Source organism: Trachymyrmex cornetzi, unplaced genomic scaffold (assembly GCF_001594075.2).
Source record: "Trachymyrmex cornetzi isolate Tcor2-1 unplaced genomic scaffold, Tcor1.1 scaffold203, whole genome shotgun sequence".
Taxonomy (NCBI): domain Eukaryota; kingdom Metazoa; phylum Arthropoda; class Insecta; order Hymenoptera; family Formicidae; genus Trachymyrmex; species Trachymyrmex cornetzi.
In genome coordinates this window covers 396,707-423,224 of record NW_017296669.1, presented here as the reverse complement: position 1 = coordinate 423,224, position 26,518 = coordinate 396,707, and the positions used below count along the sequence as shown (strand labels likewise).

Below are 26,518 nucleotides of genomic sequence, written 5' to 3'. Positions count from 1 at the left end.
TGGTCAACTATTAGCAGCAATTGTGAGCAATAATTCCCCTGAATTTTACAATTGGGAAAATTGCGGTCTCATTAAACACCGACATCGGAAATACAAATGCGACGTTACCGGTACGTTTTAGCCATGTATCTCGAGAACTACGAGCGGGACAACGACGATGATTCAAAGATATTTATGAAGTGTAGAGAGTCGCCACGTGGAAAGAGAAGAGAGAGAGAGCGCATCGCGTATAGTCGAGTAGAATTACACGATGTCGACAATGATATAACGCGCATATCTCTTGCGAATGTTCTTTCCTGTAGCTGTCCCGTGAAATCTCTCATCGCCGTCGGGAGACGAGATCCAAAGAGAATTCGATGCGGCCTCACGTTTTGTTCTTCGAGACTGAAAATGCTAGCGGGAATCGGAAAAATTCTTGTTGAATTTGTACTCTTTTCTTTTCGGCGCTGCCTATCCGCTTGCTCGAATAAATCTCTTCGGGTTACGGTTCAACGTCCGCAGGTATCCGCCAACACCAGCTCCACCGTGGAATGCTTCGTATGTAGAGCCTCTACGTACTACATGGGAACTCCAATAACTTCGGACTAAATTCCTGTCGACCTTTACCACGTTCTTCGGGATGGATTTCTATCGTGAGCCTCTACGTACTACATGGGAACTCCAATAACTTCGGACTAAATTCCTGTCGACCTTTACCATGTTCTTCGGGATGGATTTCTATACTAGATCCGATCTAGAGATTGATCCTTTCTCGTATGAAGCAACGTTTGCTAAATTACACCGAGAAAAACAGATTAACACAATAACAATCGATATAATATCTTCGTTTAACAAAAAGCGTGAAGCTCCGAGCTGCGCTCGATATCAAAGCGTTTTGACATTCAAACTTTTTATGTTTTATCAAACCGTGCAACCCCGATAAAATTAAGAAAATTTTATCTGATAGTCCTAAAATTTCATCGGGCAGTCCTATAAATACGATCCAAATCTATCGAAAGTATCCGTTTGTTATATTTTGAATAAGTCTGGAAATTTTTCTCAGTATAGGAGGAGCAAATATTATAATTATATAGTTTTATCTTAATGATTAATATTGTGAGCTAGATAAATACATTACGATTATATAGTTATCGTTGTACTATACTACTATCATCCAAGTATAGAGATACAGCGTACGTCTGTCATAGATATCAGTCATGACTGAGGATCCATAAGCGTTCGTATTATCGATTAGGATAATTTTACATTCGCTGCATGTTCTGAAACATAAATGTGAAAAGAAGTTACCGATATCAACGAAGTCACGGAGATCACGTCATTCGTCCTGGCACGAAATCCGACGATTAGGCGACGGATCGTAATCAGAGAGACGTATACCATCGTCGTCGTCGGGGACCGAGACCACTGACTTCCTTTATCGACATTTTGATACAAAATGGCTGCGCTCTACGGGGTGCCTCTGCGTAATCTCTCTCGATTCAAATTAACACACGCAGAGCCCGCTGGGGGGCCCAGGTCCGTGCTGCGGGGAGCTTGCGCCGCGGTATAGAGAAGATAATATCGCCGTACATCCAGATCCTCTTTGTTTTCCTTTTGGAGAACGATCGGACCGCCCTTTTCTTCTTTTCGTTAACGATCGCTCAGTAAAGAGGCGAGTGACAGGCGCCACGCCGGCTTTGACAAATCGCTGCCACTATCCACGTTATTCGCCATATATGTATGTATGCATAATACGAGACTAGAAACTCAATCTATCCTTTTTCTTCCTTCGCACGTATAACAACAATGAAAGAGACGAATAAGAAATTATTTGATATCATATCCGAGAAAATTAATTAAATAAAATAATTTTTGTTTTTAGCTGATATCGTTTCAGTCTTCTTAGTTTGTAACAGTTTAGACAACAGACAACGATAAAACATAAAACTTTGAGGTAATTTTTGTTAATTTAAATAAAGACCTTTCAAATATATTATTGATTTGTCGTGTATTTACGAAACGTACACTGAGAAAAAAATTCTGTTGATTCAATTAAAGTCTATATTATGGACTGTCACTAACATAAGTAATTAATTCATGTATATTTTTATTGATATAAAGGCCTTGATTATTGAAATAATAATTTATGCCTTTATGTCAATATAGACTTTCAGGGGGTATTCTCTTTTTTATATATATATATATATATATATATATGGTTTACAAAACATCGATAGATTACTACATACTGCTACATCAATGTCGTACGCATACATAACACGAAATTTTCATGCACTCTTTTCTTGTATACCAAAGCTCCTGAGCTCATTTCTAAAAGCACAATATTGTTCTTTCTTGTAATGTTTAGCCTGGACTAAGCTTGTTTTATACGTACAAAGTATAAAACTTTTATATAAAGCAAATGTAGTTACGAACTGACGCCAAAAGTCGATAACACTGTAATATTCCAATTTTTGTTTATTTTTCATATAAAATTAATTGACTCGGGCTGCGTTAGCGTCTATATTTTAATTCTAGAGAAGGATTTTTTTATCTGTAAAATGAATACGTACGAAAAATTAGTTCAAAAATTATACATATATACAAGTGATAGATCGTTGGTGAGAAGTATTCGGGACAAAGCACCTCGTCATAATGACTCGGCCAGCCTCACAATCAGTAAGCTAGTTTTTTCTGTTTGAATTCGATCTGATTCACTCGATAAAAAAATTTGGATGAATTAATTACAATTGGTCGAATATCTGGTAATTTGGTATCGATTAATTTTAAATGCCGACCACGGAGGCACTCGTTAAGACACTTGTCACACACTGCAATTTGATTATCCTATTTGGTTAATTGATTATTCTATGTCTTCGTACGTCTTACGAAACTTAACATCTTCGTAAATATATATAAAAACATAATTTTTGAGGAGCTAAAAGTTTTGTTAACGTGAGATCTAACACAGAAGCTATTTTACATTTAGCGCATCAGATAACGGTTGCCTGATATCTGTTTAATTATCTAAATTGTATTACCTCTTATCCACGGCGCGATAACTCGTTGCCGCTGTGTAGGTCTGTTGTTTCTGAAAGCACGGAGCGTGTACTTCTCATACATCTCCGCGTAAAAAGAGATGAAGGAGATGAGGATAGTTTCCTTTACGAGCAGCTCGATGACATCGTTGCGCTCCTTCTTGTTGAAACCTTTCAACTTTTTTTCATTAAAAAAAAATTTTTTTTAGTCTCGATTGCATCTCCATTATCTTTTGCCGTATCCATTATCTGACACAAATTTATTATTTATTTGATTATTAAGATCAGCTTCTGCTATTTAATTTTTTTTTTAATGTTATAATTCAATTTTCTTATTTGTTACATAGAATCTAATTATTTTGATTTCTTATATTATATTTCTGGTATTATTTCTGTATTGAGTTTCGAGCATTAATAAATAATAATTTGCGATATTTGGTTGAAATTTTATGCTAAATAAATTAATATTTTACTTGATATTTATTAATACATTCTCTGAGTTTTATTTTTAATAGATTGCTCTGTTTTGTCGATCAAATTTATTTCGAAAATAGAATTTTGTTGGTCCGACATAACACCGATAAAAGATTTTTCTTTCCCATTTTACCGGTGTAGCTACTTCACGGTGGAATGAGCGGATTTGCAATAAGAATGTCGGCGTATAAAACTGTCAATAAGCGCGCTGACCCCAAACGTAATTTCACAGCGTCTCTCGCTTGCAGCGGTTACAGCGGGAAGTCGAAAAAGAAAAGAGCGAGGGAAAGGGAAATAGAAGCGGGCTTTAGAGAAATAAAAGAAGGTAAAACACGACGAATCATGCACGAGGAAGAGAAAGAGAAAAAGTGCATAAGGAAGGATAAAACGAATCGAGAAATAGAGAGAATGAGAGGAATCGAAGAACGAGAGAAAATAAGAGTACGAGCTGGCCGCCGCCAGTGAGCCGAGAGAAAAGAAGGGGTAGAAAACGACGGAGGAAAAGGGAGGAAATAGAAGAGGGAAGAGAGAAGGGAAGGCGAAGAATACGAGAGTAAGAGAGCGGCGTGATACGCGAGAGCGCCTCTGCCGGGGTTATATGGAAATGTTGGTCAAATATATCATTCCGGCTTGACAGTGCAATTCTCTTATCTGCCTCGCGCCGCCTGCCGCTCTACCCCAAACCATCCGCGCGCTTCAGGGGTGGATGGAGGTAGAGGGTAGAGGTGGTGGTGAGCGCGAGAGCTGCTGGTGAACGGGGGAAACGGCGAATCGGGGGCTGAAGCACCCGATAGAGGATCTGCAAACACGCTGCCACCCCCTTTCTCCTGTCTGCCTCATCTCTCCACAACCTGCTCTTCCCATCGAACCTTCCCAACCCCGTAGTACCATCCTCTATGTCCTCGTCCTTCTCCTTCCTCGACCTCCGCCAACGTCCCGACTGGTCTTCCATGCCCGACTGCGGATCTAGCGAGATGACGAACTGCCTTGCAAAACAGAACGAAATGCAAAACTTTGAAAATACGTGGATTAAAGTTTCAGTTTGTCCTGACTATATCCCATGACTACACGCATGTCTTTTCTCTTCAAAGTCGCATTTTGCATTTTGTTTCCCACTTTACTTTAATCTTTTTTTTATCAAAATTTGATATTTAATATATTTTCTTGAGACAAAATTTAATTTTGACTCACAATGAGTCGATTAAATCTTTTAAGCGCAAAATTCATTTTTTAACATTGATATATAAATTAAAAGCAAAGACGACAGTATTTCAATCGTCTCTTTGAGACGTTTAGAGAGTTTCCGAAAATCAATATTTTTTTCATTAATTAACGATTATAGGTTGGAGATTTCCAATATTAAATAGTAGTAAAAAAACAAAGTTACCGTATTATTGGTAATTTTGAATCATTATTTTTGCATTTGTCGCGCGTTGTCATTGCCATGATTGATTCCTTGCGTGCGCACATGTGATTACTCTCCCTTGCAATTTTGTAACGAAATAAGATACGTATATCGAGAAGCTGTGTATCGAGTCCATACCACTGAATGAAAGCGTGTAATTTATACATACATGCAACTTATATAACGCATGCATAAGTGCTCGCACGCAGGAGAACAGGCACGCTGACATTTCATTCTTGATATATTGCAGACACTTTATCTCTTCGCGAGTAAACACGGAAAACCCTCAATTCGGTTGATGTCGATAATGCCTAAAGCGCAAAGATAGCCGTGATGGATTATAAATTTCGGCTCCCTACTTTTCATAAATTAGTAGTAGCACAGACTCATTCATGATCTTAATTTTCTTTTGCACCGGGAAATGCGGAGATCTTTGTATGTGCTAACATGAGAAACTCTAGAATAAGTCAAAGGAAATGAAAGTGATCGATCACCCATTCGCGAAAATTAATTCTGAAATAGTAACGAATTTAGGAGTCTACAGTAAAATATCTCTTTTTTTAAAAGAAGTAAATTATATATCTTCATAATTTATTTATTTTATATTTATTTTATTAAGCACTAGCTTGATTTTATTAATTTACTAATATTATTAATTTATCATTATTACTAATAAGTCAAGCAAATAGTTGTTTAGAATCACGGATTGAAAAAATCTATCTGTGAATTTGTTTTATCGAATTGATCTCATATACAGCACTTTAATATATGTATGTATGTACATATATATATATGTATATATAAAATATTTAAAAATGATATATTCAATATTTTATAATAATACATATGTTAATGTTACTTATATACATTAGATATAACTTCCTTTGGATATTACAAAGAGCGGTCTTTTCATATCTTTCGTAACTTGATAAATAAATTTAAAAAAATTAATTTTGCTTAACGAGTAGTATTTAGATTAGATTTAACGTAGCAAGCAATTACAGTATAGTAATTTTTCATAACATTGCGGGTGTGGTAAGTGGTAAAAATTAGTTTTACCAGCGCGTAAGCACACTTCACGAAGACGTCACTTTCGATTTCCTAAGTAATTACCTTCGAGAAATACTCTACGACAGTCCTGTTACCTTGGACTTGATAGATAGCGCAAATAAACATCTCACAGTTAAACCAGAAGCCACCACGTGTACATAAAGTGGTTAACGGCAGCTTCAGCCGAGAATAGGAGTTTATTATTGTATGTCCAAGACACAAAGATTGAGAACGAATATGAGATATCTTTCATCCTTTATTATTTGTGTAATGACTTTTTAAAAAATAGTTATGACTTTTTTTTTTAATAGTTAAGAGAAAGTTATTCGAAATTTAATTATTCAAACGTTCCAACATATGATTTTTAAAATATGTAATTTTATTTTATAATAGTAGTCATATTTTATATGAAAAATTATATCTAATTAAATATATTTTCTAGAAAAGAGGAAATGTAAAATAAAATGTTATGCTGTTTCAACTAGGGAAATTATTCTATCGTTACCAAATTAAGAAGGAAGAAACCAATAACTCTAAAATTAACATTAAAAGATTTGACAGATGTGAGCAAACATCGCAAATCTGGGGGCGCTTTTCGAAGTAAAGAAAAAAAATAGTCTTTTCTTTATCAGTTGTCTGGATCTCCATGCTTAAATATATTTGTCTCATTCATTCGCTAGCACACACTCTCTCTCCTCCCTATCCCTCCGTTCCTTTTATATATGTACGTACACATATACATAATTGATTTTTTAAAGTAAGACTCCGGGATTATCTTTGAACACTTTCGTCTCTATTCGAGGCAGCAAATTTCTCACGTGACAGAGTGGAAGCAGAACAGCTTGGATAGCCGAATTTTTAAATTGGTTTTTATAACTTTAAATACACAACGAACTAGCTGCAACTCCGAGACTTCTGGATCAAATCGATAATCGTTTTAAAAGTTTTCCTGGTTGCGTTACCTTATTATTCAGTCGTTTTTGCTCTTTTTCGCCTTATAACATTTTTGCGATACCCGTCCATACTTGTTCTCTTCATGCGCTCTCTTTCTTTTTTTTGTTTATAACTGCAAGATTACATACTTGCAAATTGATTTCTCTAAATAATTTTCTTATAGTCCATCCACTTGTTTCGAAAATACCTTGCATCCAGTACGTATCCTGCTATCTCCCTAGAATGCATAGAATGTATTTCTTTTCTATCAATTTTTTCTCCAGTTAGAGTCGATTGAGATGGAGATGCAATTAGAGGGATGCACTATATCGGTGCATGATAATTCGGTCGAAGAATTCCAAGGCAGACGTACAAAGAAGATGAGAAGAAAGAAGCGTGATGTCAAGAGAAAAAACAGATGATGATGTAAGAAAAAAGAAAGAGGGAGGAATGAAACGCGACGAGAGCGAATAAAGCGCTATCACGCATTGGAGGAAGGTATATCGGGCCATTATTTTCTGCAGTATTTTAACGTAAAATCCTTCGGATTCCTGGAGCCATAGTATCGATTCCTGTAGGAGAAACCAAGAGGTCGTTCGCTCGGGGAGAGGGTGTTCCGGAACAAGAAGAGGAGGAGGACACGGGAGAGAGGGGACGGTAGTTCCGCACGGAGCTTTTCCTGCGATGCAATCTTTGAAAGGAGAGCCGCGTCATTACGCCATGGCGGTGGTTCACGGACCATTGCCCCACCACCCCTTCGATTCCTCCTTCCTTCATTGCTTTTCTTTTCCTCCTTCTAACTTCCTTATCGTCTTCTCGCTCTATCTTTCGTCCTGCCCGACTAGCTCTTGCTTTTCTTATTTCATAGGGGAGAAAGCTTCGCCATCGAATATACCTACCCCAACGGCATACGCCACTCTCCGATTCGGAGCCGATCCAATGACACATGACTCAACCTTCGACAACCTATGCATCACCAACGGGTCCCGTGCTATCGCCCACTTCTCGTTCCCATAACCCCGCCGGTGAACCTCCCAACCTAGGTTCATCTTTCCAGACTTTACCATTCAAAGCGAAGTGACTGGAATGACAAGTCGAAATCACTAAGAAGCGTGTTTTGACTAGAAACTCGCTATTTCTTTCCGTGATTTCTGAGATAAATATGGTGCTTGAAACGGTCACTGCGGTTTAGCTAGATTTTATATTCGATATATTGGTTGCATAATCATGCTAATTAACGTGTATACTTGTATTAGAAAAATATTTCTTTATTAAATGCTGTTGCAATCATTTATGATTTTGAAAAAGAATTTTTCATTTAAGAAGACCGTGAAGGTGTGACCAACTAAAAAATATTCATTGACTCAGTCCGTTCTATTTAGCCGGAAAAGTGTGATGATGCTACCTTTTATTTCGATGAAGCGAATGAGAGTACAAAAAGAGAGGAATTCTATTTATTTCTTCCGCACACCCACTTTCTCGTTTACCCACGGTCAACCACATCGCACTTCTTCCTCTCTCGTTACTCTACGCGTTTCAGTATACGCTATACACTCCTCCAGTTTCTGGGTGGTGTATCTCTGAGGATATCCGCGCTAACAAGGTCCACTTGGGTGGCGCGACTACGGCTTACCTGGTCGTTTGCTTTGGGTAATATTACCGCGAGACGTTTTGCGAGCCGGCGCGGCGGAGAAGTCGCAGCGACGGTGGGTGGAACGCGGCACTTCCAACGCATGTTCAACAAAGAAAAAGAGCGAAAGAGAAAAGAGACGAGCGAAGCTTCCATGTTCTTGCACAAAGTTGCACTACGACGTTCGAACTCGTCTTCGCGGAGGGTTCTTCCTCTCTCTCTCTTTCTCTCTTACTGCGGCCTCGGCATACCGCGACAAAGATATTGCCGGTATTAGCAGGTATGCGATGATGGTTTAAGCTCGATGCTCGCGCGTGTTAGCTAGCGCTATCATCGTTTTCTTTCTCTTTTTTTTTCCATACGAGATGCAGCCGGCCCAAGTAACGAGCGCATGCAAATCGCTGCCATGACCCTATCAGTTATTTTTAATACCGGTTTGATGGTCGATGCCACGATGACCATGTCGAATTTATCCCGACTCCTTGATCGGTCAGACCTCCTTGGAGAAACGCTGCAAAAATTTGTGAAATATTATTATGGATGTTAGCTCATCGTCGCCACGATCGAATCATTATGTGTTTATGCAAACGTAATCATTCTCGCTCATGCAGCTGCATGGAAGTATATTTTGATATCGTAAATTTGTTAGTCATCGTAAAGTAACCTAAAAGAAAAAAGCTCTAATATATACACGTTAAATATACGATAGCCGAGACTAATAAGCGATAATGTTATGCATTCGAATATCTTTAGTTCTTACTTATGATTAGGAAATCGTCAATATCGTCATCCATAAATTGAATACGCTCTATAAATCTTTTGCAAATGTAGATTTAGTTTTATTACCGATTTAGCAATAGACACCGCTTAAGACATTCGCGCTGCTGCAATGTTCACGGACGTTAACTAATTAAAAGAAAGTTAACAGTTTTTTCGATGCGCCATTGAACGATCGTCGTGACAAATTTGTCAATTAAGTTTTCCGAGAATCACAGTAATACATCGCGTTTTTTTAAATGTTGCGATCATAAAAGTCATGGTAGCCTACGAGTGATGACTGTAAGGTCATAACGAGATTTTCGCATGCGATTAGAAATGAGACATCTCCTGCGACGTAAACGAAATGTTTCGCTCTCGTGCTCACGGATGTACGGATACCGTCTATTATCGATTCCCTGAAAGCAACGTCGACAGCAAGTTCCGCGGTTACCCTACTGACGTCTACCCGAATCAAGGTCAGAGTCGTAAAGGAAAACGACAGCGAGCGACAAGGGTAAACTAGTGGTCGATCGATGCGATCGTCTGCGAAGACGGCAATCCCATGGAACTCTCGCAGGCCATAAACGCAGTAGTGGGCCCCGGGTGCAAGCTCCAGGGTTTATTATCGGCCCGGGCTCCCAATTAAGCGGCAGCAGCTGTGAAAATTAATGGAGCACAGCTTTTAAGATGTAATTGGGAACATTCATAACTCAGGATGAAAGGAGAGGGAGGTCAGGTCGGTTCCGAGAGTCGAAGGAAGAGGGCCAATCTTCTCGCGCTTTCCGAGCACGCCTTTTGTAATTGATATACCTATATACATTCTGAATAAAATCCATAAATAAAATCCAATTGTAAGCGCGAGCATACTTTGTTAAGTAACGAACGGCGATTAATTTGCTCGGCAACTATCGTCGATCGTACTTCACCGAGATTCCCATAAATAAAAAACATCATATCGTTGGAAGATTGATAATCTGCGCGAGAAATATTTTGTTATCAATGTTGTATTCATTACAAGCGGAAAAGCTTGAAATTGCTCGGAAGATTCCAGAGAGATGAAATACAGATATGAACGTATAGTACAAAGAGAAGAGAGGTAAACAAGCGAGGCGAAGAGCAAACGATAGATGAAAAGAGGAAGGATCTCCGTTGCTTCCGCGAGGTGGTGATAACAACGACGTAATAATAGCGAATGGCGCGGCATTGTGCGCTCGGAGGGACAACATTCGGGGATGGCAAAGGACCGGGATCGGACGCCCCTTTAGACGGTCGTAAACATTTCGTAAATTTGCTCCACAGGTGTGCCATCGTGGCAACTAAGCCATCCCCGACCAGCCGAACTCGCCTATTTATTCGCGCGATGTAAACTGCATGCATTAAAATTATTCGTTCTTGCAGAGCCCTCTAAGCAAATCTTCTTATAGTTTCTAGTTGATAAAGAAGAGGGAACCGTAGTTACAAAAGATTAATAATATAATCCACAATATTCATAACTCTTCATAAATTAGTATGGTATAATTTTTTCGAAACGGAATCGGTGGAAAACTATTAAAAAGTTGACATATTATATTATTATATTATATTATATTATATTATATTATATTATATTATATTATATTATATGTTTGAAACATCAATATATTAAATTAAGAGAAGAAAAACTTATTCTGTAATTGGCACGGTAATATTTAATAAAATGTTAAATATATCCGTTTAAGTATACAATATTCGTTTTTATATTTCACATTGTATAATGTTAAGTACGTTAATTAATAGAGTACTTACTTAAATATTGTAATTTCGAAATATTCATATTACAATTAAATTAAAATAATTATCATTGTTATAATAGGATTGCTATTGCAAAAATAGAATTTTCAACTCCTCTATCTATCTATTATCTAAAATTCAATGACGAGAGATATACTATAAATGTTTAAGTACATCACTCATGGCCTTCAACGATATCTTTCTAAACATGTATTTCAGTCTCCAATCTCTCAGATCGCTCAGACTGTCTCTTGAAGGAATTCAAATAACGACTTCCCGTTATCTCATCCAGCAGTGTAATTGCCGGAGCAATCGTTAACCGGGATTATCTTCGGGTCCTGGGACGTAGCATCTTCCGCTTCGTGGACGCGTGTTTCGCGTTTCCATGCTGAATTCGGTTATAGACGGTAAGGAGAAGGAGTTATGTGATGGCAGACGTGGTGGAGAAGGGGAAGGGGGAGAAACTGGCAGCGGAGGGCAGGCAGCGTTCCGGAAACTGCGCGCGGATGTTTGCTACGTACAACGTTGTACGAGCAATGGCGGCGGCAACGGTAACTCTCTTCGCATCGAGTGATAGAGGAGGCTCCGTGCCTAGGATACCGGTTTCCGGTTTGGTTCTTCGATAATCTCGATCTTGAATTCGCCGCACCTGCGTCCTGCCTCCTTTTTACGCTATCGCGAAAACTGAGTTTGCTACGAAAGAAATATGTAAAATCCGCATGAACGGCGGGTGCAGCACGTGTGGCTGTTCCAACGCTCGGTTTTTCAAAATGAAATTGCCGGCGAAAACGGCAGTCCGATAGTTATGGGATAGTTTCATCGAAATTTGATCTGAGAAAGGTTTTAGGAATATCGTAGATCGCGGTTGTAAATTTCCGTTGTAAGTGCACGAGAGCGCACGCGGTTTGAATATGAATTCTATTAAACCGATTGCTTATCAATTTGTTTTGAGAAGTTTTATTCTTTACGAAACTAAATTATCATATACAATTATAAATTCTTTTTGCGCAATATGAACAGGTATCAGTTGTTCGTAGCTTATAATGTGTATTGAATATATGTACTTAGAATGCTTTTTATTTATTTAACTTTCTAAATTAAATAACAAATTGAAAAAGAACTATTAGGAGAACTGTCAGCGCGGTAATAGTCGCATCTTGGATTTGTTTTAATTTAATATTTCTTCTTCATTGAGATGATGATACAATAAATGTTTCGACTCAATATCGGGTCATTCTTAATGTATATAACAAATCACAGTTATAAATTAGGTTTGGCAACTGATTGTGAACGACACTTACCTTACTACAAATAATAGATATGAGGGAGCTCGAGATTATAGAGAAGCACGCACAAACTTATAACTTTACAAAAATCTAAGTGGATACCTACAATTTGTAACTGATTTGTACACTGAGATACACTGGCCCGATATTGAGTCGAAACATTTATTGTATCATTTCAATGAAGAAGAAATATTAAATTAACAATAAGTCAAATCCAAGATGCGCGCTGCTTACCGCGCTGGCTCCTAGCTAATGATACATTTTTCCAATTTGTTTCTTATTCAATTTATATAATGACGAGTCCTATTATTGTATTAATATTTTAACTTTTCAGTAGCATTTTTTGTTGTGCATCTCTACACAGAGCATAGAAATATAATGTCAAAGTCGATATAACGGTTGCGCGCGAAGAGCTATTCGCCTCGCGTGTTCCCTCATGGGCTCTATTAGGAAAGTGTGATGGAGTTTTGCGAGCGCGATTACACCCAAATGAGAATTACCCCTTCGCTATACGCTTAACATGGCGGTGCGGAATGGAGGGATGAGTGAGTTCGACCCTTTCATAGTCACCCCGCCGTTATGCGCTCGTCTGTGTGTCCGTCCGATGCGTGTTACGTGTGAGTAATTCTGCGTCCTCGACGATGCACGGTAAAGAGGGACGATGGACAGAAAATTGCTTTATGCTCTGCTCCTAATGTACCGGAATGGCGCAGTTGCGCCGTGATGGCGGCCCAAATACGTGTCGCGGTTCTTTGTCTCTAAATATGTATGCTTTTAAGCCATTTCATTAAAATAATGATTTCTGCATGAAACTGATTTTCAATCACTCGAATAAAAGTTGATTGTTACCAAAGTATTATTAATTTACCTATATTCGTAAATCGCCAAAGTATTATAGATGTATGATAAATTTTGGAAAAGATGTTGAATAAATTAGTAATAATTTTATTTCTATGTACTTTACGTTTTAGAAAGATGTCAATTTTTCTGATTTGAGAATGCTCAAATGGATACACTGTTTCTTTATCTAGTAATAAAATTGTTTGAAAATTATTTGTTACATTTTTATTTTATAATATATAATAGCTGATTATATTATAATTTATATCAATACATCAATATTGCATGATGGCTTGCAAAATTATTCCAATTATTATATTACATTATCTTTCTCTTTGCTTTCTTCCTTTTTCATGGAAAAGTAGATTGTCTGCCAGACAATCGTCTTGTCTGAATCTGCACAGCTTTGGTCCGCATATTGGTCGAGGTCCACTATATTTCATACTATTATACAAGCAACCACGCTATGTCGACGACTAAACCCGCGGACATGGAGAATATGCGATATATGCCATGTGTATGTTTTGTGTGTGTTTGTGTGTGTGTGTGTGTGTGTGTGTGTGTGTGTGTGTGTGTGTGTGTGTGTGTGTGTGTGTGTGTGAGAAAGAGAGAGAGCAATGGAGAAATCTTGGAGCCTCGCTTGGAGCTATGGGGTTGGAACTTGGAGACTGCAAGGATATCGGAGAGCAAACCGGCCCTTGCGCGTTATTTAGCGACAATGTGTCGCGCATAGAAACGGCCTTAAAGCAGCCAATAAACGCCGTTACGTGGCCGTCCATAGTCTCCCGTTCCCTCGGCCTTGGGGGCCAATTTCGTCAGATTTTGGGAAATTGTTGTTACGTCCGAAAACGACATTTGGCGTCGCGCTTGGAATCAACAAACAGGAATGGCCAGCTGTCGAGAACCGCATAGTTATCTTGAACAATCACCGTTGGGGATTACCACAAATTCTTAACAGATTTTATAACTTTTCAATTATTATAACGTAATACTAATGAGAAAATTTGGAAACAATGTCCTATCGCTGCGAGTAAACTTTCTTTTTCAAAACACATGATTTACACATAATCTGATATTTCATGTTATCAGTAATAATCGTAACCTAGACATTTCTTAATGTTGGCTTTTTACTTTTGTCAAAAAGATACGTTATCTGTGATGTTTAAGGATATAGGAATATCCCTGTCTTCACTGCATATATTCAATCACAAGAACAACTAGAAGAATGAGAGCGTACGAGGGAGAAAGACAATTCGTATCGACCCTCAAAAACGAACCTTGCGCTCCCATGCCCAAAGGACTGGTTTGCCTATTAACTCTCTACGTGCCGCGACGCTTAAATGTTCCTCTTTACGCTAAGATAATGAAAATTACAAATAGCCTCGTACCGAACGTGCGTACGCAGTTTGCACGCGCTGCGTACAAGTGTCATGCATGTTGAAATTTGTGAGCTCTCACGCACGACCGTTCTGGACTCTACTGGAAATTACAGTGCGTTATGCCAGTGGAGATATATACATATATATATATATATATATATATCAGCGGGAAGAAGCAATCATATGGAATACATTTTTAATATAGGTACTTGGCTATATATTTTGTAAGATTGATTACTTTTTTACTGTCAAGCAGCATCGCGCATCAAGAATTCAAGTCAAGAATTTCTTTTAAAGTTCAAATGCGATTTTAATATTTTTGTTATATAATAATTAGTCTCATATTAATATCCAACTTACAGAAAAAAATAAGAAATAATTGTTTAATTGAAAAAATAATGTGAGAAAACATGTTGAAAACAATAAAATGAGTTAAAAACATGTGAAACATTGTAAAAATGTAATTAATATAGAACATTAATGCCTAAATTATTGACTTTCGTTAATTAATAGATAAGGTGAAAAGAGTGAGAGAGCACAAGGAGTAGTGAGGGGCGAAAGAAGCACTGGAAACACGACTAATCTAAATTTCTTTCTCGGTTTTGATTGCAACAATGTCCATCCGTTTTCTCGTTGTCCGCCATCTTCAGCTGGGTCGATCTAAGCTGCGATGCAACAGCGAGGGAGTTGAAGGGCAATGCACGGACGGTAGAGGGTAGTGGCGAGCAACAACACGCGCGTCGGCGAAATTAGTTTTCCAGATAATCATCTCACGGTATTGTGTGTTGCGTCGTAGTTTGCGTGGAAGTAAAGGAGGCGGTGGAAGCGACGTCGCTGCAGCGAGCGCTTCGAATACGTGGCCGGGGCACGCGGCTTAAAATATAAATGCGGATTAATCTGAAGTTACGAGCGTACGCTCGATAAGGAACGTAATTTTCGTGAACCAGCGGGAACCCATTCTCTCCGAATCACTAATTCTCCACGTATACGAGAACGTAATTGGGACATTTTGATCGATCCGCGAGAACGTGTGACTTTTTTGCAAGAGTCTGTGGTGCACGACAATCGTGCGAAATTTACCTTTTTGTTTATTATTATTTAATTATATCGATTATCTGTATGCGAAATTTTATTTCCTTTCTCTTTGGTACGCACATGATATGCGCCATTCGCATGAATCGCTTGTAAAGAATAGCAAAGATCGTAGCGTTTTCCACGACAACGACCCCTTTCTACTAACGCCCGCGTCTCGCGATGCTCTCGGTGATTAATGTTGCCGAACAAATTGTCTAGAAAAACATGTCGTAGCCAGGGCGCCCTCCGCCCGTTCGGTGCACCCTTTATCTCCCGGGTCGCACCACCCTTATTTCCCTCGAGCGGAGAAGCGTACCCTACCGCCGTCACTATACTGTTGCCGTCGTCCTCCCTTTCCTGCCGCGCACCATCCTGTATATACAGCCGTCGTGTATACATGCCTGCATACATACATTACGCAGATGATATCCGAGTAATCCGATTTACTTCGACTTCGCTATCAACGTTTGCGCCCCCGCCTATTCCGAGTAATTATACGCCACCCTGGATGCTGCGTTGCACTGCTAGTCCTACATCACGTACGACGTGAATTTGTGCCAGTTAATGAGAGATTATGTTATTTGAGGCTGAGCATGATTTTTATATTTTAAAAAGTTGTTTGTTATAATTCGCCAATATAACATGTAGAATTTTAACCAGTTAAATAAAATTACAAAATCGAAGGTTTAAATATATGTACATACTTTTTTATGATATTTAATTATTTCCATTTTGATAACGATGGATTTAATTAGTTTAGTAGATGGATATAATTGTTTCCCATAAGAAGATTTTAACCGGTTATTAATTACAGAAAAATTCAGTTCTATGCACATGACGCAATCATTTCGTCAAATATGAAGATCATAAAATACAGAGAAAAACACAAACTAATCCTATATCTTTATTAAACTGTAATATGGACGATGTTGAATGATGCAAAGAATTGCATCACATGGTTCTAAATTTCCTCTCGTTAAAGTCACATATGACATCAGTACATCGCCCGCAAAAACCTCAGACAAGCGACGCCATGTCGCCGACCATGCTCATCTCTACTAAATCTTCCTGCTATCTTGGATCTCCTCGCTTCCCACCTGCGAATTACAAATTACCGGAAGACTTGCAGGACTCCGCCAATCTTTGCAATCTTCTTACTTTCTACCTTCCATTTTTCTCTTTTTTATCTTCTTTTTCTTTTTTTCTTTTTTTTTTGCATCTTATAAGCAGTATATAAGCATCATGACGGACATAAGTGCCACGACAAAAGTGAACAGATATTCGCAATCGAGTCGATAAATAATTGACTTTTCGTCAGCATTGGTACGTACTTGTTACATGCTAAACTTGACTGGATTTTTCCATTATATTTGTTTTATGATATAGGTACACGCCGTTTTGAGGAATCACATTCTTATAAGAAAAATGTACATTGCAATGTGAGACGAATAAAGAGAATGGGTTCCATAAAGTAATACAAATCATACGATTATAATTTTGTTAATAGGAGAAGATATTATTATTTTTAATCATTTTCTAATTGTAATGCAATTATTTTATTTATATCACGATAGTAAAAATAGGAAATGGCTATTATAATTATCATTACCGATTTTTACGTTTACAAGACTGTATGTCGATGCATTTGGCAACGTACGATCCATGCACGAAGCATTCGTGTGGGTGAATGGAGCGCGATTGGATGAGAAAGCAAAAAGGAAGAAAATGGCAAAAAAGACATAGGTATCTGGTAGCGATTTCATGGTATTATTTACATCTGCCGGACGAAATGCGGTGGCTCGTGTGCAACGGGCGACACTTATATCCAGACAAGTGAATGGGGACAGGTATCCCCGCCCGTACATATGTAACCTACCTGTATACATTTCACTTTTTCGCGGGTAAATGTGCGCGAGCCGCACGCGAGCGCGAGCTGGATATCGTAGGCCGTCGCATAAAACCCGGATTTTATTACAAGAGGATTCAAATTCCGCGCACACGGCTGAGCCCCTACAGTGCGCTCCGCGGAGGCGTGCGGCACGGGATTGTGGAAAGGAGAGAAAAAGACCATACAAATATAAAAAAAAAACTGTTCGGACCGCGTGAATCCTCCCGCGGCATAAACCCATAAACCATGCTCGCAAATTCTATTTTGCGCGGATAAAAATTTCGATCCATCTCTAATGTCGAGCCTGCCTCCCCTGTGCAGGTCGCGAACTGACGTGTATTTTATTTCTTTATATCACTGACCTCTAAATCTCCGGACTCGAAAATCATATCGTGGTTTCCTCATTGTTATCGTGGACCAAGCTCGAGGCCTCCGACAGCCTGATGTGAAGCGTACACGCGCTTGTAAGGTGAACGTCGTAATGGGAACACAAAGACACTCGAGCAAGGACGGAGGTCGCAAGAGGGAGGAAGTCGTAATCCAGAATGAGAAACGCGACTGCTCGCCTCTTCGAGGAGGATGTATATGCTCTTGTATACGCTCGTAGTGTCGCTGATGGTGAAGGAAGATGTAGGGAAAAGATTTCACGGCCGTGAGATGGTAAACGTGGCACTTTAGGGCCGTCCTGAGGACGAGCGGTCAATCTAAACGGCCCCTTATCTTCCATCCGATGCTCTGCGTTTTCGTGAAATCTAAATAAAACGCGCCGGGAGACCTGGGATAAACCGTGTCCGGAGATTACCGAGATCGGTCAGAGACTGCGTGTCCTGGTATAAGTAACGAGACGACTATACTATTACCTGCCTAAACAACGACCGTATTTGCGTCAGAAACGACGTGGTAACTGCGGTAGTTGCTTACCGGTTTCGCGCAATTTCTCTTTGTAAACGACGATAAGCGGCTATTCAATAATAACTAATAGTATTTTATTTAAATTGCAACTTTAGAGAGAACTCAATTAATACTAGAATCTAACTGCCTATTACGGTCGGAGCTGGATCTTCGTTGCTTTAAATAATTCAATCTTGAATTACTAATATATACTACATATGTACTTGCATATATACCATATTGTAGTCTTTTTCAAACTGCGCGTCGAATTGTTTTTCCGGACTAAATAAACGCAATTAAAACTACTCTAGTAATCGCGAATTAAATTGACAAGCAATTTTTAATAATTTGATGCTACCATCAAGCATCATATATTATAAAGATGTTAATCTATAAAAACTATTAATAAATTTATTGCGAAAAATATTACCTCGGCCGGGACTTGAACCCGGATCTCTTGTAAACCGTACGAGCGTCCTGAGCCATTAGACTACCGAGGCCTTAGTAATATTCTTCGCAATAATCGGTATACTAAGGAAACAACGTCTTTCTTTCAGGCGACGTAATCTAAACAATATATTTTATATTTTTTGACCGTATATTTGAGAAACTCAATTAATACTAGAATGTAGTATATATATGTAGTATATATTAGTAATTCAAGATTGAATTATTTAAAGCAACGAAGATCCAGCTCCGACCGTAATAGGCAGTTACATTCTAGTATTAATTGAGTTTCTCAAATATACGGTCAAAAAATATAAAATATATTGTTTAGAGAGAACGTTATGAAAGATTTATTGATAAATTATCATATATATTTTATATATATGTATATATAATGTGTAGTAGAAAAAAAAATATATATAAATGATTCTAAAACGTAAGTATCGCTTTTTAAGATTAGAATAGATTACATTTTCTAAATTTTACACTTTGAAAAATATAATTCTAAGGCCCGATTTCACAATATACAGTTACCTAAAGATTAAAGGTATCCAAGAAATTTATGAATGAATTTCATTCATAAATCTGTAGGTAACTTTTAATCTTTAGGTAACTATATATTGTGAAAACGGGCCTAAATCTTGAAAAATAAGTTAAAAGACTGAAGAGACTGTATTGTCAGTTTCTGTCTGTATAGGTATATATTTAGAGAGTTTAATCTAATATATATATCTACGTCAGACATGCAGATAACAAGAGTTTCGCCATTTCTACCATCCACATGGATATCGCGCGCGAGTACGGAGATGAGAAGACGGAAAGGGCGGTTGGCAGTTTATAACGGCGTCAGCAGTTGGTACATATAGTGGCTTCGTAGCCAGAGTTTAAGAGACTGTACAAGCTGACGCCTCAGTCTAACGACTCTAACGTTGCGCGGGTGCCACTCGGGGGATAGAGTGAAAATCAGGCTATAGCTAGGGGGTATAGCTAGGGATCGTAGCGTATGGAGGAAAGTAGATGGCGAGGGTATTAGGTGTGACGCGCACAAGCGCCCAAGCGGGTAGTATCAGCCCTCGATGCGATGACGACGCGACGGCGACGGCGACGAGATGAGTCTGACCCCGGCAACGAGGTGGCCGGTGACAATCGACTCGAGTACTTTGCTACCCCACAACCGGCGAGGGTTGCGACAGCTGTGAACCCAATAACACGCCTTTCACGAAACGAGCAGTTCTATTTCGCTCTCAGGGTTGGGCTGGAGTCTGAAATGGCTGCAACGTGTCCCGATATCTGCCCCATTACGTTAAATTCTTAAGTCGTCAATCCGTTGCGTTGAAATTACTCTGACGACAATACACTTATTTATCAGGGATCTGAAGTTACGTCATGAAATAAAGAAGAGATGTTTTTCTTTATTTCCGGACTTGTCAGTCTTACAGAGACAATCTCGAATTTAACAATCGTTATGTGCTACGCTTACACCGGAAAACAATCGCTCTAGAGCAAGACTTGCCGTGTAAAAAATCGGAGGACTCTACGCATGGCATGCATCGGGCAGGCGAAGTGATGTTACGAATGGTAGATACGCAGATATCGAGCGTTGCGGATGTTACCCCTCGATCCTTTTATTGGTGAGATCACCGATGCGGCCATCAACATCAACGCGAAACAGCGCCGGCGCTATCGCGTTCCACGGCACGATTTAGTGGCGATCCCGGCAAAACAATTATATAAATTTCGGGAAGGGGAAGGGAAGAGGGGTTTGGGGACGCAGGAAAGCTCGGGGATAACGCGGGGAGAGGAGAACAGAGAGGGAGGAAGTGAACGGTACGCGGGATAGGAATTTTCCGAAAAAGCGTTCCAGCAGAGTCATAGATTAAACGCAGCCGAGGTGCACACGTCCAGCCGAGCACGTCGATGCGACGCAGGCAGCCATGCGGCCGCTGCGGCGGCGGGAGCTATCAGTGACACGTCGCGTGTTAAATCGCTTTGTTGACACACATAACCCGTCTACGCGTATCCGATACGCGCGATCGCCGGTCCCGCGTTCTCGGCGTTTATATCGTTACGCCCCTGCGGCCACCGGGAATTCAGCATCAAGTTTACTCATGCTGTGATGTGAAATCTTTCACTGTCGCAGGACTCTCTCTCTCTCTCTCTCTCTCTCTCTCTCTCTCTCCTTTCAATATTTTCACCTTTTAACTTTTGTTGAACATACTTTTTAATAAAATTATAATTCAAATAGGCAATGATGACAACTTCATCGCACATACCCAAGTGGAAAAGTTGAACATATGCCGGATTTTACAAATGGCGCGATACCGCAGTAGTTGTAAATAGTAAGTAACACCAGTACTGCTGGTCAGTACGGTACCAATTATCGGCATAATACTAGCTTACTACTGGCACAGTACAGACTCTCGAGTATTGGCTATCAATAGAGTAAGAATTTATTCCGAGGATTGGGACGGTACTGGCTTAGTACTGGCACAGTACTGTCTACAATACTGTCTTAATACTGGTTGTCAATACCCAGCCAAGTTACCTTTCGAAATAATGCCAGAACTCATTGTTATTAATCCAGTAATATGCCAATACTGAGCCAGTACCAAATCCTTAACGCAGTATTGGCGCGATATCGCGCCAGTTGTAAATTTCCACTTGGGTAATTTTAAGATTAGAAGAAAATGCAATGCAAATGTTTGCATAAATCTTGAATACTTGTTTAATTCGATGTGTAACAATCTTAAATACAAATTTTTAATCTGGACAGCAACTCTCGGTTTCCAAAATTGTCAAGAGTGCACCTTGCAATTTTGTCAACGACCCCTGCAAAAAACTCGATTACAAAGGAAGGATATACTGACGGTCCTCACATGCTCATTTAATTTGTCGAATAGGAATTATATATTGTGTAGGATACGATTCGTTCGTGAATTCCGCACTTTCGAGGAGATCCATCAATGTGCAGGTTAGACGTAACCAGGCTGAGTACAATAAAATCACGATTACGATCGGCGGCGCGAGAGAGAACAAAACGGAAAGTAAAAAAAAAGGAAGAACTCGCCAGGAGCGGTATATGAATCGACCAGTGCATTATATTCGGATAAAATGATTTTATCGATCGTAAATGCACTGGCACGACGCTAGTCTTATGAACGCTCAGATTTATATCCCTTCGTTTGATCGCGCGAGCTCAAGCGGTGACCTTACCTTTTTGTTGATGCAATAAAATTATCCTGAAAAAATGGGCGTACGAAGACTTAAAGAGAGGCTACACACACACGTTGTGCTTTGTGTCCTTTTACTTTATAACTCAATCGCTGAAAGAGAAGGAAAGAAAGAGAATATATTTTTTTAATTCTGTGATTTGAGTAAATTATATCGATTTGTCTATTATAAAGTTTGTTATAATTATTATAATGAATAATTATTAAATTATTTATACAACGATTGTAGGTTTTAAATAAGATACGAAACAGTGTATGTTCCTATTAATGTTTTATCTATACGACCAACTCCTAATAAGTATTCGTTTTCTGGAATGTAATGCTTATGACGGCTGTTTTCTCTGATGCAACGGCAATTCGCATTAGTGAGACTAGAGGTAATTTTATACAGACAAAAATCGATTGTCGATTGGATTGCGAGGTCAGATCCTCATTAACTATGTTTCCTCATTAACTATGGTGCAGGAAGGGATAATTACATAAATAATCCAACTCCACAGGTCGTATGTAGCAGTCCGATTCAATAAAAATAATTGCACCGTTATTACTTCACTATATTGATTGAAACCCTCGTTACGTAAAGCAATATATTCCACGAGGTTTAATAATAATAATAAATATTGATAATATGTTAACAATAATAATAATAATGCAATACCATTCTCTTAAGCATTATTTTTTACCTATTTTAATCTATTTTCTCCTTTAACGATGAAAATTATTTTAACTCACGCGCATTTATTCAGTTTCTAATTAAAACAGTCTTTTTATGGCAACTCACCTACCTACACGTCAGTCGATCCGTTTTCTAACGCGTAATCATTACGAGACTGCCTTTTCGATTTCCCGTAATGCGACGCGAACGCTGAGGCTTCACATTAACGCGGCTCTCGCCAGTAGTACGCCACGGGAGCGAAATTGATTACCAATAGTACTGCGAGTACGGCAGCTCTCGCGCTCTCGTGTTCGGGCAGTAATGATGTTTTGATGCGAGGACCCGGTGCACTGCGTATCGACTGCAGTTAACTAATGGAAGCTCCCCGATAATTGCGAATGCCGTCGGAGAGTAAATGCTGCTAGCGCGACAGTAATCATCGTTACTCCACTCACGCACTCGCACAACGATGAAGGAAGCCCTTCTCTCGTGCTTTTTGCTTCTTGCTGCATTATTAAAAAAAATCTCTCTAGCTAACAAATATACGTACTATTCTTTCAATAAAATTATCTTTTTATTAGAAATGATTATAGATATTCATTGTGCAATAATTCATTAAAAATTAATTGTAGCAATGAAATAAATATAAAGCATACTTTATAATGTTTTTGCTGACTAAATAAAGAGGAAATATATGTTACTGATTATTTATATATATCGTTAATTTTTTATTATATTTGGACAATTTTTAGTGAGAGAGAGAGAGAGAGAGAGAGAGAGAGAGAGAGAGAGAGACCGCAAAGGGGGGACATGAAAAGAGAATTTCAAAAGAATGGAAGAATCAATTTGCAACTTGTTTTATTGTCATTTTACTACCTTAAAATTTCTTAAATATTATATGAATCGATAGAGAGAATTGTGTATATCGTATATATGTATATAAGCAAAAATAGGCATTATTCATGCATTTGCTCGAAGTGCACTAAATTACGATTTGAAAAGGCATATGAGAGACATCCGTTCTCCAATTGAATACTGTATTTTTGTCTTTTCCTTGCAGAAATATGTTTTATATATATATATATATATATATATGCACACGCACAATATATATCCGTAAAAAGTAAGGTAAATTCCGTCTGTCAGCGATTCGTCAATAATTCTCGTACGCTTTTTGAAATTCTGTTTGTAATTCATTAGCGCGATTTCCGAGCTGCTCGTTTATTCAATTTGTCCGCTCGGCATCTGATTTACTTTGCCATTTGTTAATAGTTTTTCATTTCAGTCGATGAAAATTGTAACGCTTTTAATAGATAGTATAAAGAACAAAAACAAAATATCTTATTTTTGTATTGAGAAACGAGGGTTGCCGCAGATCTAGAAAATCTAAAAAATTTTGAAGTTACGAAAATTTAAATTGGTCATTAAAAGCTTGAAAAAGTGAAGAAAAAATAAAAGAGCCTGGAATTTTGAAATTTTTTATATTTCTCCTAAATACTTTTATTTTAAAGAATATTTATAATTTTAAATAAGTCTAACATTTATAGTCAAAATATTGAAAAATTGTACACTTTATAATATATTTGTTATGTTTTACTACAAGGGAGCTTTTGAGATGCGCTTGCGTTCATTTCGAAGATAACCAATTTCAATAGCATCTTTGTTTTACAAAGTTAAAATTTAATAATAAAGTAATTGGACCTATTCTTCATCCTACCGTATATCTAAACGCGTTAAGTTTTCTCAGGAGTAAATTTGTTTCACGACGCACAGAGAAGGAGGAGTTCTTCCCTTCAAGAGGAAAGGTTTTTTTGATTCATGATCGATTAAGAGTGACAATTATTTTATAACGTACTATAGTTGTAATGAATATTTTAGTTTCAAGTCTCAGAAATGTATATTTATAATTTTAATATCTAAATTTTTACTATTTCTTCATTAAAAGATTTATTAACACAAACAATATAACTTAACATTTTATTTATATTTATGAATATAAAAAAGAGATGCATATAAGAAAAAGTCCCTGCAACGTGACAAGCCCAAGTTTTCCATTTGATTTTCGCTAGGACACCAGACGGCTAAACTCTTGGAAGAGAATTTGGGCAGTTCGCTCATCGTTTTCCTCTGTGTAAGTCTCTTCTTTCTCTTTCTCATTTCGGTTAGAAGGTTGTGCACCATTGTTCGAGCTATATTTCAGCTGCGATGGTGGCTGCTAAAGTGGAAAAGCGGGGGTGGTTAGTGGTAGTCAGCTGGTTGTGACACGTTGCCTACCTCGCCAAAGAGGAATCAGAGGCGCTTGGGAATATGTGGGGACTAGAGAGGGACCCTTGGTTTCATATTCGCGCAACGATACTCTTTCGTCTGACTAGTCGAGAATTTGACTCTGAAACGATTACATCTAATTATTTATTGTATTGCATTCATATTTGCACCGCATTATTATATTCAGAATTTTCTAATGTTAAAGAGAACTTTTTTACATGATTTTTACCTGAATATGTAAATAAATAGAAATTTATTTGTTACAGTTTTATATTTATGTATCTAACTTTCTCTTACAAAGAAAGATTTATATATTGTTAAAAAAATTTGTATGCAGCTTTTCTTCTTTTATTAAAACATTTATAATCCGATAGTTGAATCAGTATATGTTTGTGTTTTATATTCAGTATAACACTGGATGTATATAATAAATATTGTATTATAAAACGATATTGATATAAATATCTCAATACATAATCTGAAGATATTGATAACGCATTTAGATATCCCTGATTGACAATATTATAATTTATGGTTATTTCTATGCCTCTACATGCACATACGTTCTGATCACTTGTAAAGTCCTTTACTACTCATTCAATCGAACGAAGCTCTTTTGACTTTTGGTGACTTGTCGAATAACTTATGGACACTCTCTGCGTCTTAACTGCAACAATGGCCATGTGGATCCATGTACAAGAGCGAAATGCGAAGAGAGTTTAATAATTATTATTCATAAGATTTTCCTGTGAGAGTCGGCCAGACGTGAGACTAAGCAAGAAAGATGTGCTGCAAACAAGCGAGGGGGTACCATCGCTTCTTCGGGACTTGCTTATGTCCTCCTCATCCCTTCTGGCAGGGAACTGGAGTATTCTACGACGGGAAGGGGGTGTGCTCGAGTCAGTCGAGCAGAAACCCAATCACTTCCGGCGTCTGCGCCCATTAGGGCGCCGCGACGCTGACGTCGGCTGACGTACGCCCTTCCTCTTCGTGTTTCGCTCATTCTACCACCGTTCCTCCCTGGTTGTTCCTATCTCATACTATATTGAACTTACTACCCTCTTGGACTTCGACCAACATCGAAACAGACCGCAGATCTATTGTTCGGAAAGCGTTCACATGGAAGCTTCTTCAACGCGGCTAATGACGTATCGAGGATTTTCTTCCTCTTTACCGGATTTTTCCGTTTTTACTCGCTCATTTCCCGAACCAGTTGCAGTTCGCTTTTTCTTGATTGTTGCAAAGATAGCGAATTGCGTCAAGACAATCTTCTTCTCTTACATCGCGTATATCGCATGTAAAACGCAAAGGAGATGAAAAGGTGTAAAGTATAATATTTGCAAGAAAAATTTATGAAAGTAAAAGAAAAAAAGAATTCTTTATTCTCTTTATATAGGGGAAAGTTGCTAAATGCGTACCACTTAACGTATTTTTTATTATATTTCTCATTTAGAACTGATTTGTGTGCAAATGAAGATTAGAAATTGTACTTTGATATTTCAAGTACCTATTATTACACGTTTTA

The 26,518-nt window shown here is 38.3% G+C and overlaps 1 protein-coding gene across 4 annotated transcripts in view; it reads left to right on the top strand.

Moving 5' to 3' along the window:
- hth (Meis homeobox homothorax) overlaps window positions 1–26,518 on the top strand; it is a 446,666-nt gene that overhangs the window by 395,115 nt on the left and 25,033 nt on the right. The window lies entirely within an intron of this gene.